Genomic DNA, 12,762 nt, shown 5'->3' with positions numbered 1-12,762 from the left:
TAAATAAATACTTCAACTAAAAGATCTGATCCTTCGTCTTCGATATACAATTAAAAAAAATAGTGATATATCGTTTAAGTGATGAAATAACACTTATTTATTCCGTTATCGAATTGGTCTCTTCACTAAATTATCGACTGATGATGATATATCATTGTTGTAATACATAGTGGTATCTTAGAATTTGTTATCGACCTGTTATTAAGAAATTAATGTGATGAAAATGAGGGGACACCCGGGTTCGAACCAGGGACCTCTCGATCTGCAGTCGAATGCTCTACCACTGAGCTATATCCCCTTGGAACATTACCTAAATGACTATAATTTTGTTCTGTTGAAACAAATAAAGGCAATAAGGTTGACATGAATTGAATGAAATAATGTAGCTGTGCTCAATATGTATCATTTTAAACCTCTAGCCGGGTATATACTTTGAAATATAAAATTCTACTTCAATTGTATAACTTAGATAGAGTGTATCAATATAAGTCATATTTAATGTCAGCAATTTAGATTTCGAACAACCATCTGACTGTGACGTCACAAATCGTACACCAGACGTATACATCTATCATATATAAATAGTGGAGCGTCAAGGTTTTGGGCAGACTGGACGGAACAGAATGGACACAGAGGTATGTTTGTCGTACTATCAAAGTATAAAATTTACTTAAAATTTGATCGAAATAGATATTTTAGGTATGAACTTGTCTACTAAGTATGAAATAAATTATAGATTGTCAATTGAATCGCACTGAAACAACGAAACAGCTTTCCTTCTCGATATCTGCAATTTTCATTAACGAAATTTAATATTTCAGCAAATCATCCACAGTTATAGTAATTCATTCAATTTACCTTCTTTAAATATTTTGTCTCATTTCAAAGTGTAAATCTAAATTTGCAATAATTTATTATTTATATTACTTATTGATTCTTGAAGTTTTTGGGAACTCTATAATTTTAGATAAGAAAATATATACCACTGTCACTTTGATATTCAGTATTTTGAAAAGTATGGCTAACATTTCAGAAGTGACCACAAGATGGAGCCCGTGGTCGGGACAAACGGTTAACCTCCTCGGATTCGTAAATAACCACGCCCATTTTAACAACGTAACAAAGGACGTGAGTTATGACGTGTTCGGGTACAAAGGTCACACGGGTACCACGTGTTTCTGTCAGAGTGTGTCCCGACCCCTATATAGACGGGGGAGGGACGTTATGGATCGGACGTATGTAACTAAAGCAGTGACACGTGTTAAAGAAAATAATGTGATGACACGTGTTCAAAGAAATGTGATTGTATGTGATGAAGTAAATTCGATTGGTCAAGAACAAGAAAAGACAGCGGAGAATGAAATGGAAAATGGTTTGGGGAACGACGACCAAAACAATGACGATCTGGATAGATGACATCAGAAATAGTCATTGTATACTTAGCATTGTCATATCGAAAAGTGACTCAATCCATTGGTCGTAATACACTGATTGTATGAACGCTGGTCATTTTATCAAATAATTACTCTCACAACAGAAAACTATCTTGGCAATAGTGTTCAAAAGAGTCGAACATGGAATTCCTTATTTCTCTGTAAATCCGAACATTATTTACAATAATATACTGAAAGCTGAAAAAATAACAAATGAAGATTTAAGTAGGATTAAATGAGGTTATTTCCCGAACAAGTTAAAGATGGATATTTTACAATTTTGACTTGGAAATTATACTAATATGAACTATAACGTTGATGTAACTTAGACGCATTGTCTTCTCGGAGAGCAGTCAATGTACGTTATACCGGGATCGAATCAAACATCGGAAGAAATACCTGCACACTAACAAGTCAGCATATGGTATCAGGACGCTTTCAACTGTGAAACGTGTGTTCCATGGAGACTGGACAATGACGTCAAAAACCTTTTCACCATGTAGATGATGTGGCTTTATCCATATATCTATATGATTATCAAAAAGGAACAGCCTTAGATTCATATAAAGAACAGCGTTATGTCAACATATCGAGATAAAACAGATTTTTGTTCTTCCAAGTTGGACAGAGATCTGTACATGTACATATTATTCCAGACACTCTAAAAGCTTTGTAAATATATATTTGGTCAATCCATGTAATGTCATATTGTAATATATATGTAAATAATCTCTTTCCTTTGTTACAATTAATAAATATTGTGTAATATTTATTGATTTGTGATATCGATCACCGATTTAATTAGTATTGATAATCTAGTTTTCGCCATCGCTACTTTATAAGCCGATTTTGATCCTGTTTTAATATCATGTGACACATATATGCAGTGTGATGTATTGTTATAAGATATGGATCGTTTACCAAAACCTTAACACCATACCTGTAAAGCTCGCTAGAGTTCTTTTATATCTGTTTGTTAAATTCTTAATACTTTCTCGGTTATATATGTAACTTCTTTTTGTGTTGTGGTAATTTGATTTCATTAACCATATGTTCTGTATGTGTACCTGTATGTTTTGATATATCCTGGACTTGTACAACTTCATACCTATTTTACGTTAATGATTATAGAAACAACCATTGTAGCTACCATTAATTCAGTTTTGTTCTATAACAATAGAAATGCTTGTAAGTCTGTTATATTTTTATATAAAAGTTATAAATATGTCTAAATGTACTTTATTCTGATGTTAAAATGTAAAGCATTGTCACATTTTGGTGTTTTTTCCCCTTCCAACAATATAATTGCCCCATTTGGTAAGCATTTTTTATGTTAAAGAAAGTTTTCTTTTCGACATTGGACTATGGTCGAATCGTGCTATTTCGGAACTTTTCCCAACTCTCCGGATGTTACGGCCGTGTTTGTGCAGAATAAATATATAATGCAATATATAGTTGTTGAGATATGTTCCCGCTGTACAACCAACATTTATCTTATTAAAAAACCAGATAAAAAATTGTCTTGGAGTAAAATGTATATTGTCATGAAGTAATACCTCAAGTCTTTATCTTGTGAAATGGTTATGAGTTTTAATATTAATAATATTTTAGTCCCGCAGCTTTATATCAAATACTTGAACAATCATGTGACATTGATATGGGATTGTTCAACTCTTAATCCTTTCAATTTTGGATTAATCCGAATTCAGCAATTCTCTGCAGCAGACATGTAATTATTGAGGCTCTGATTGTAGATTGAACATTGTACATTCAGTTGAATAAGATTTATAATGATCATATGACTCGTACTTCTATGTGTCGGTGTCTATACTAAGCGTAATAGCTGGTTCTGTGAGTGAGAGTACGACCAAAGTGATTAACATAAGTACTTTACTCTTTGTGGCATATTGTATGTATTTTTATAATTGAATAATTCAATAAAAATTGTTTAAATTAATTGTTATTGATTTTTTTTAATTAAACAGCTATAAATATGTCAATCCGGACAATACAAGTCTGTGTCCAATTAAAAGTGTGGGAAATATAGGAATAGTCTTGGACGTCGAATTGTTATGACGTGTCGTTTGTCAACATGGCAGTGCTATTATGGATTTGAAACTATATTCTACAGGTTCATGCTGTTCTTCTGGCTAAACAAAAGAAATAAAAAAATAAATAAATAAAAACTGACATGAAGTTAAAGAAAAATCGCCATGCAGAAAAAAACCCAACCAATTCAACCTTTGCTTAAGTCTCCGAACAGTAAAAGTCTGGCGAATTTCAAAACACAAAATGTTAAAAGTTATTTCATCACTAATGATTCACATTTTTTGTAAACAGAATATTGTAGATGACTGTTTTGATATATAATAACAAGGTATTATTATGACTGACAACACAAATATCGATGAATATGTTACAGTTTCGCATTGACAAAGATTTACATGGCGTCTTCCTGATTCAATTTTCAACGTTTTTCTCACTGCTATTCCAGAATCTTAATTCGGGATGCTTAATAACCACAGTAACATGTTGCGGACCGAAATTTAGACACCTGTGTTGGATGTATCAACAGATAGAAAGGAATAAGGTCTAAGTGTATTGTCTGGAAATAAACTTTATTTAAATTAAAAAATTGACATGCTCCTTCGTTCTCGACATATCCTTCAAACCGCAAAGGAAGTGAGATATTTTTTAATGAGGAAGTGAAATTTATCTACTTAGTATCGATTTTATCATCTATTCTTAACATAAAAAATAGTAAGAACTCTCTTTCAGATTTTATCATGAACCTATTATAAGGAAAATGAGGTGTTAAAAATGAGGGGACACCCGGGTTCGAACCAGGGACCTCTCGATCTGCAGTCGAATGCTCTACCACTGAGCTATATCCCCTTGGGCTATTATCAGAAGTACTATAGAAACAAATACACAAATATAGGACTGATTTAAAACCATTAAATAACATAGCTGTGCTCAGTGTATATCATTTTATACTTGTAGTAGGTTACGGTCTTTAAAATATTAAACATTACTTTATTGTATGATGTAATTGAGCAGCATGTTACCTGTCTATATCATTGATTATCGTGTTAAACTGTTTTCCCGTGCCTGTGGCAAGCTATAACAGCTGTTCTGTGTCTGAAAGTATGAGGAAAGGGATTAACATAAGTACATACGTACTTTACTTTGTGATATATTGTATGTATTCGTGTATAATTCAATAACTCAATAAATATTGTTTGAATGATATTTTTATTTAAGTTTTGAATGAAACAAGTATAAATACAAGTCTATATCCAAATAAAAGTGTGGGCAAATACATTATTAATCGTGGACGTAAGATATTTATATCCCAACCTTCCAGAATATATCTGAAACAACCACCAGATTGATGAACTTCAGGCAGATTGATGAACTTCAGGCAGACTGATGAACTTCAGGCAGATTGATGAACTTCAGGCAGATTGATGAACTTCAGGCAGATTGATTAAGTTGATGAACTTCAGGCAGACTGATGAACTTCAGGCAGATTGATGAACTTCAGGCAGATTGATGAACTTCAGGCAGATTGATGAACTTCAGGCAGATTGATGAACTTCAGGCAGACTGATGAACTTCAGGCAGACTGATGAACTTCAGGCAGATTGATTAAGTTGATGAACTTCAGGCAGATTGATGAACTTCAGGCAGATTGATGAACTTCAGGCAGATTGATGAACTTCAGGCAGATTGATGAACTTCAGGCAGATTGATGAACTTCAGGCAGATTGATGAACTTCAGGCAGATTGATGAACTTCAGGCAGATTGATGAACTTCAGGCAGATTGATTAAGTTGATGAACTTCAGGCAGATTGATGAACTTCAGGCAGATTGATGAACTTCAGGCAGATTGATGAACTTCAGGCAGATTGATGAACTTCAGGCAGATTGATTAAGTTGATGAACTTCAGGCAGATTGATGAACTTCAGGCAGATTGATGAACTTCAGGCAGATTGATTAAGTTGATGAACTTCAGGCAGATTGATGAACTTCAGGCAGATTGATTAAGTTGATGAACTTCAGGCAGATTGATGAACTTCAGGCAGATTGATGAACTTCAGGCAGATTGATGAACTTCAGGCAGATTGATGAACTTCAGGCAGATTGATGAACTTCAGGCAGATTGATGAACTTCAGGCAGATTGATGAACTTCAGGCAGATTGATTAAGTTGATGAACTTCAGGCAGATTGATGAACTTCAGGCAGATTGATGAACTTCAGGCAGATTGATTAAGTTGATGAACTTCAGGCAGACTGATGAACTTCAGGCAGATTGATTAAGTTGATGAACTTCAGGCAGACTGATGAACTTCAGGCAGATTGATGAACTTCAGGCAGATTGATGAACTTCAGGCAGATTGATTAAGTTGATGAACTTCAGGCAGACTGATGAACTTCAGGCAGATTGACGAACTTCAGGCAGACTGATGAACTTCAGGCAGATTGATGAACTTCAGGCAGATTGATTAAGTTGATGAACTTCAGGCAGATTGATGAACTTCAGGCAGATTGATGAACTTCAGGCAGATTGATGAACTTCAGGCAGATTGATTAAGTTGATGAACTTCAGGCAGATGAACTTCAGGCAGATTGATTAAGTTGATGAACTTCAGGCAGATTGATGAACTTCAGGCAGATTGATTAAGTTGATGAACTTCAGGCAGATTGATTAAGTTGATGAACTTCAGGCAGATTGATTAAGTTGATGAACTTCAGGCAGATTGATGAACTTCAGGCAGACTGATGAACTTCAGGCAGATTGATGAACTTCAGGCAGATTGATGAACTTCAGGCAGATTGATTAAGTTGATGAACTTCAGGCAGACTGATGAACTTCAGGCAGATTGATGAACTTCAGGCAGATTGATGAACTTCAGGCAGATTGATGAACTTCAGGCAGATTGATGAACTTCAGGCAGATTGATTAAGTTGATGAACTTCAGGCAGATTGATGAACTTCAGGCAGATTGATGAACTTCAGGCAGACTGATCGACCAAAATATATTTTTCTGCGAAGTAGAAAAAGCAATACCAATCGAAAATCACCATAAAGAACACGAGACAAAAACAGGAGAGATAGAGATCGAGACAGGAGAAGATTTCGACAATACTTTCCTGTACTATACTATACTGTACTATACTGTACTGTACTGTACTACTGTACTGTACTGTACTGTACTGTACTGTACTATACTATACTGTACTGTACTGTACTACTGTACTGTACTGTACTATACTGTACTGTACTGTACTGTACCGTACTATACTATACTATACTATACTATACTATATTGTACTGTACTGTACTGTACTGTACTGTACTATACTATAATATACTATACTATACTATAATATACTACTACTGTACTGTAATATACTGTACTGTACTGTACTATACTATACTATACTATACTATACTATACTATACTATACTATACTATACTGTACAGTACTGTACTATACTATACTATACTATACTATACTATACTATACTGTACTGTACTGTACTGTACTTTACTATACTATACTGTACTGTACTGTACTTACTACTTTATACTATACTATACTGTACTGTACTATACTATACTATACTGTACCGTACTGTACTTTACTATACTATAATGTACTGTACTGTACTGTAAGTACAGTACTATGCTATACTATACTATACTATACTATACTATACTATACTATACTATACTATACTATACTATACTGTACTATACTGTACTGTAATATACTATACTGTATTGTATTTTACTGTACTATACTATACTATACTATACTATACTGTACTGTACTGTACTGTACTGTACTGTAAGTACTATACTATACTGTACTGTACTATACTGTACTGTACTATACTGTACTGTAAGTACTATAGTATACTATACTATACTATACTATACTATAATATATTGTACTATAATATACTGTACAATACTATACTGTACTATACTATACTAGTAGAATAGAGCCTTGCAGCTGGATACTATAGCGATAATGCCTGAAGTTTTCTATTCAAGAATACAAATGAAAGTATTATTGATAACTTTACGGGCGTATCAAAAGTGATCATTAGAAATCTCCACATTTCGGTATTGGGACATAAAAAACTGCTTCACAGAAGCAAATAAAAAGACAAATTTGACATTATAAATGTGAAAAAAATAAGAAACCGCCTCTTTTCTTTAAGATATATTGACCCATACTGGCGGAGCACTACACTCTATGTACCCAGAATACGATATAATGGTGAATGACTGCTTTGGTATGTAATAACAAGGTATTGTTATGACTAACAACACAAATATAATAAATATGTTACAGTTTTGGATTGATCAAGACTGACATGGTGTCTTCCTGGTTCAATTTTCAACGAATTTTCTGATGACTGCTTTTCCAGAATGTTATCTGGAAATATCTTTCCAGAACGAAATCACCACCTAGGCATGGTGTGGACCAAAAAATTAGAAATCTCTGTTCATTGTGTAGGTAGATAGATAGAAAGGATTGAGGTCGAAGTATTTGGGCTAAAATAAAACTTTATTGAGGTTAAATAAATACTTCAACTAAAAGATCTGATCCTTCGTCTTCGATATACAATTAAAAAAAATAGTGATATATCGTTTAAGTGATGAAACAACATTTATTTATTCCGTTATCGAATTGGTCTCTTCACTAAAATATCGACTGATGATGATATATCATTGTTGTAATACATAGTGGTATCTTAGAATTTGTTATCGACCTGTTATTAAGAAATTAATGTGATGAAAATGAGGGGACACCCGGGTTCGAACCAGGGACCTCTCGATCTGCAGTCGAATGCTCTGCCACTGAGCTATATCCCCTTGGAACATTACCTAAATGACTATAATTTTGTTCTGTTGAAACAAATAAAGGCAATAAGGTTGACATGAATTGAATGAAATAATGTGGCTGTGCTCAATATGTATCATTTTAAACCTCTAGCCGGGTATATACTTTGAAATATAAAATTCTACTTCAATTGTATAACTTAGATAGAGTGTATCAATATAAGTCATATTTAATGTCAGCAATTTAGATTTCGAACAACCATCTATGATAAGAATTGAGAACAGTATGCTATAAAACACACAGAACAGTTTCAGCTCTTTGTTTACAGAATGGGCGTGTTAATTTGATTCATTAGTTCATGCTGTTTCATTGTCAAAAAAATCATTCAGTCAACGTATCTCATACGACATGTTCATTTGTACTACATATGATATGTATAATGTCAACGATTTAATAACATTAGAAATCGTACACAGGTAGTTTGCTGACGACACATATCGTAATCTATAAATATACCTGACTGTGACGTCACAAATCGTACACCAGACGTATACATCTACTGTACATAAATAGTGGAGAGGCAAGGTTTTGGACAGACTGGACGGAACAGAATGGACACAGAGGTATGTTTGTCGTACTATCAAAGTATAAATTTAACTTAAAATTTGATCGAAATATATATTTTAGGTATGAACTTGTCTACTAAGTATGAAATAAATGATAGATTGTCAATTGAATCGCACTGAAACAACGAAACAGCTTTCCTTCTCGATATCTGCAATTTTCATTAACGAAATTTAATATTTCAGCAAATCATCCACAGTTATAGTAATTCATTCAATTTACCTTCTTTAAATATTTTGTCTCATTTCAAAGTGTACATCTAAATTTGCAATAATTTATTATTTATATTATTTATTGATTCTTGAAGTTTTTGGGAACTCTATAATTTTAGATAAGAAAATATATACCACTGTCACTTTGATATTCAGTATTTTGAAAAGTATGGCTAACATTTCAGAAGTGACCACAAGATGGAGCCCGTGGTCGGGACAAACGGTTAACCTCCTCGGATTCGTAAATAACCACGCCCATTTTAACAACGTAACAAAGGACGTGAGTTATGACGTGTTCGGGTACAAAGGTCACACGGGTACCACGTGTTTCTGTCAGAGTGTGTCCCGACCCCTATATAGACGGGGGAGGGACGTTATGGATCGGACGTATGTAACTAAAGCAGTGACACGTGTTAAAGAAAATAATGTGATGACACGTGTTCAAAGAAATGTGATTGTATGTGATGAAGTAAATTCGATTGGTCAAGAACAAGAAAAGACAGCGGAGAATGAAATGGAAAATGGTTTGGGGAACGACGACCAAAACAATGACGATCTGGATAGATGACATCAGAAATAGTCATTGTATACTTAGCATTGTCATATTGAAAAGTGACTCAATCCATTGGTCGTAATACACTGATTGTATGAACGCTGGTCAGTTTATCAGCTGGTAATGTTTACAACAGAAGACCATCATGACAAAGGTTTTCAAAAGACACGAACATGGAATTCCTTATTTTGCTGTAAATCCGGACATCATTTTCAATATTAGACTGGAAGATGACACTACAGATGAAGATTTAAGTAGGATTGATTTGTGATATCGATCACCGGAACATGTTTAAGATGGATATACTTTAATTTTGACTTGATAATTACGTTGAAATGAACTATAACGTTGGATAAACATGGAAGCATTGTCTTATTAAAGAGCAGTCAATGTGCGTCATACCAGGGTCGATTCAAACATTGGAAGAAATATCTGCACACTAACAAGTCAGCATATGGTATCAGGACGCTTTGTGATGAAATCTGTATCGCGTGGAAGCTGGACAATCAAATAGGAATACATCAAAAAAGTCTACACCATCTAGATAAGTTGTCTTTATCAACAACAGCGATGTCGATATGGTCACCTTCTTATTTCATGACCAACAGTATGTCAACATATCGACATAACACAGAAACATTCAAGCTGGACAGATATAGCATCAGTTCTACTTAAAGTTGTTTTATTGTCACATTCACATTTATACATAAAGACTTTTGTGGGTTTTTTTCTTGGATACAACTGCGTTTGTGTGAATAGTGTGTGACATAGTCCTGTACATATGTATTGCTGTGTTATGTCGAATAGTGTGTGACATAGTCCTGTACATATGTATTGCTGTGTGATGTCGAATAGTGTGTGACATAGTCCTGTACATATGTATTGCTGTGTGATGTCGAATAGTGTGTGACATAGTCCTGTACATATGTATTGCTGTGTGATGTCGAATAGTGTGTGACATAGTCCTGTACATATGTATTGCTGTGTGATGTCGAATAGTGTGTGACATAGTCCTGTACATATGTATTGCTGTGTGATGTCGAATAGTGTGTGACATAGTCCTGTACATATGTATTGCTGTGTGATGTCGAATAGTGTGTGACATAGTCCTGTACATATGTATTGCTGTGTGATGTCGAATAGTGTGTGACATAGTCCTGTACATATGTATTGCTGTGTGATGTCGAATAGTGTGTGACATAGTCCTGTACATATGTATTGCTGTGTGATGTCGAATAGTGTGTGACATAGTCCTGTACATATGTATTGCTGTGTGATGTCGAATAGTGTGTGACATAGTCCTGTACATATGTATTGCTGTGTGATGTCGAATAGTGTGTGACATAGTCCTGTACATATGTATTGCTGTGTGATGTCGAATAGTGTGTGACATAGTCCTGTACATATGTATTGCTGTGTGATGTCGAATAGTGTGTGACATAGTCCTGTACATATGTATTGCTGTGTGATGTCGAATAGTGTGTGACATAGTCCTGTACATATGTATTGCTGTGTGATGTCGAATAGTGTGTGACATAGTCCTGTACATATGTATTGCTGTGTGATGTCGATCAATGATTTAAATGATAAATCCAAACATTGCCATTGCTTCTTTATGCCAACATATCAATATTTTAAACTAATTTCATGAATATTGTGTCAAATATTGTGTAATGTTTATTTTTGTGTGTTATGGATCATTGATCAAAGATATGACGTCAGACGTATAAAGATTTCTAAGGTTCTTTTTTATGTGATTACTAGCTAGGTATGTGTTGGTTTTCTTGTCAATGTCCTCGGTAATTTGTGTAAATTAAACATAAACCAGAAAGTCTTTAAGTGTGTGCTTTAATGTGTTATAGGCTTAAATTATGTAAAATATGTAAATGTTGGTATGTTGGAATATATTATGTATTCAATTATTTCATGAAAACCATTCAACCTTTATATTCTTATTGATTCAGGTTTGCAATCATATTACAGAGAGGGGGGAGGGAGAGAGAGAGGGGGGAGAGAGAGAGGGAGAGAGGGGGAGGGAGAGAGAGAGAGAGAGGGAGAGAGGGGGAGGGAGGGAGAGGGAGAGAGAGAGAGAGAGAGAGAGGAGAGAGATGGAGGGAGAGAGAGGGAGGGAGGAAGAGAGAGATGGAAGGAGGAAGAGAGAGAGGGGGGAGGAAGAGAGAGAGGGAGAGGAAGAGAGGGAGAGAGAGAGAGGGGGGGAGTGAAGGAGGAAGGGAGAGAGAGAAAGAGAGGGAGGGAGGAGGTGAAGGAGGGAGAGAGGAGAGAGAAAGAGAGAGTGTGTGTGTGGGGGGGGGGGTTGTGGGTAAGTGAGAGAGAGAAAGTCACATTCAGTCAAACCGCGTGTTTTAGCTTTTGTAATTTTGATTTTGAACTGATTTTGCATGTAAGAAATCGCCTTCTATCACCAAAGGTAACATGAAATTATCACTGAATGGATGTAATGGTTTTATTGATAGATAAAGGTTCTGAGTGTATAAGGTGCAGAGTCAAATACTGTCAGAAATGTCTCCACACGTGTTATCGCATCTATATTCAGCTCTACTACTTAAATTTACTCTAAAGAGGTCGTAATCAAGAGAGCTGACACGGTGTATGCATGGGAAACTAAGTATGTTTAATTTACGTAAGTTCCATACATGAACGCATTTGTTATATATTAATTCTGTCTCGTTGATAAGTATAGAGGTGCATTTCTCATATTAGTTTTATGAAATCGTCTATGTGGTTGTAGAGTCATTGGCATACACGGTGCTGTTTCACTTAAAATTTAATGCAACGTATAAAATCTACCTATCGAGAGGTATTCATGATTAAACTAACCAACTATTTAGTAATGTTTTCGCGAAAAAAGCTTAAATTTAGTGAAATTTTAAAGCTAATGCGTTCTGGTGTGGCGGATCTGTTTTACATACGTTCGCAATAGGTTACCTATCTCGTGACACAATCATTAAAAATGATAAAACGCAATTAGGCAATCCGATATCAAAACCAAACTTGATTTTTACAGTTTACAAAATGTAATACCCAACATTACTTCCGTGCCTGATTTCGTTGG

General features: G+C 34.8%; 3 non-coding genes across 3 annotated transcripts; all 3 read right to left on the bottom strand.

Annotated features, from left to right (window-relative positions):
• Window positions 1-226: 226 nt before the first annotated feature.
• On the bottom strand, window positions 227-298 carry Trnac-gca (transfer RNA cysteine (anticodon GCA)). Its single transcript has one exon. It is a non-coding gene; the product is annotated as a tRNA-Cys (tRNA).
• Window positions 299-4,256: 3,958 nt separating this feature from the next.
• Window positions 4,257-4,328, bottom strand: Trnac-gca (transfer RNA cysteine (anticodon GCA)). Its single transcript has one exon. It is a non-coding gene; the product is annotated as a tRNA-Cys (tRNA).
• Window positions 4,329-8,260: 3,932 nt separating this feature from the next.
• Window positions 8,261-8,332, bottom strand: Trnac-gca (transfer RNA cysteine (anticodon GCA)). The gene has a single exon. It is a non-coding gene; the product is annotated as a tRNA-Cys (tRNA).
• Between the last annotated feature and the right edge of the window lie 4,430 nt (window positions 8,333-12,762).

Source organism: Ylistrum balloti, unplaced genomic scaffold, assembly GCF_031769215.1.
Source record: "Ylistrum balloti isolate Yb309-2 unplaced genomic scaffold, AGI_CSIRO_Ybal_v1 Utg370000, whole genome shotgun sequence".
NCBI lineage: Eukaryota > Metazoa > Mollusca > Bivalvia > Pectinida > Pectinidae > Ylistrum > Ylistrum balloti.
This window is presented reverse-complemented; position numbering and strand designations above follow the sequence as displayed.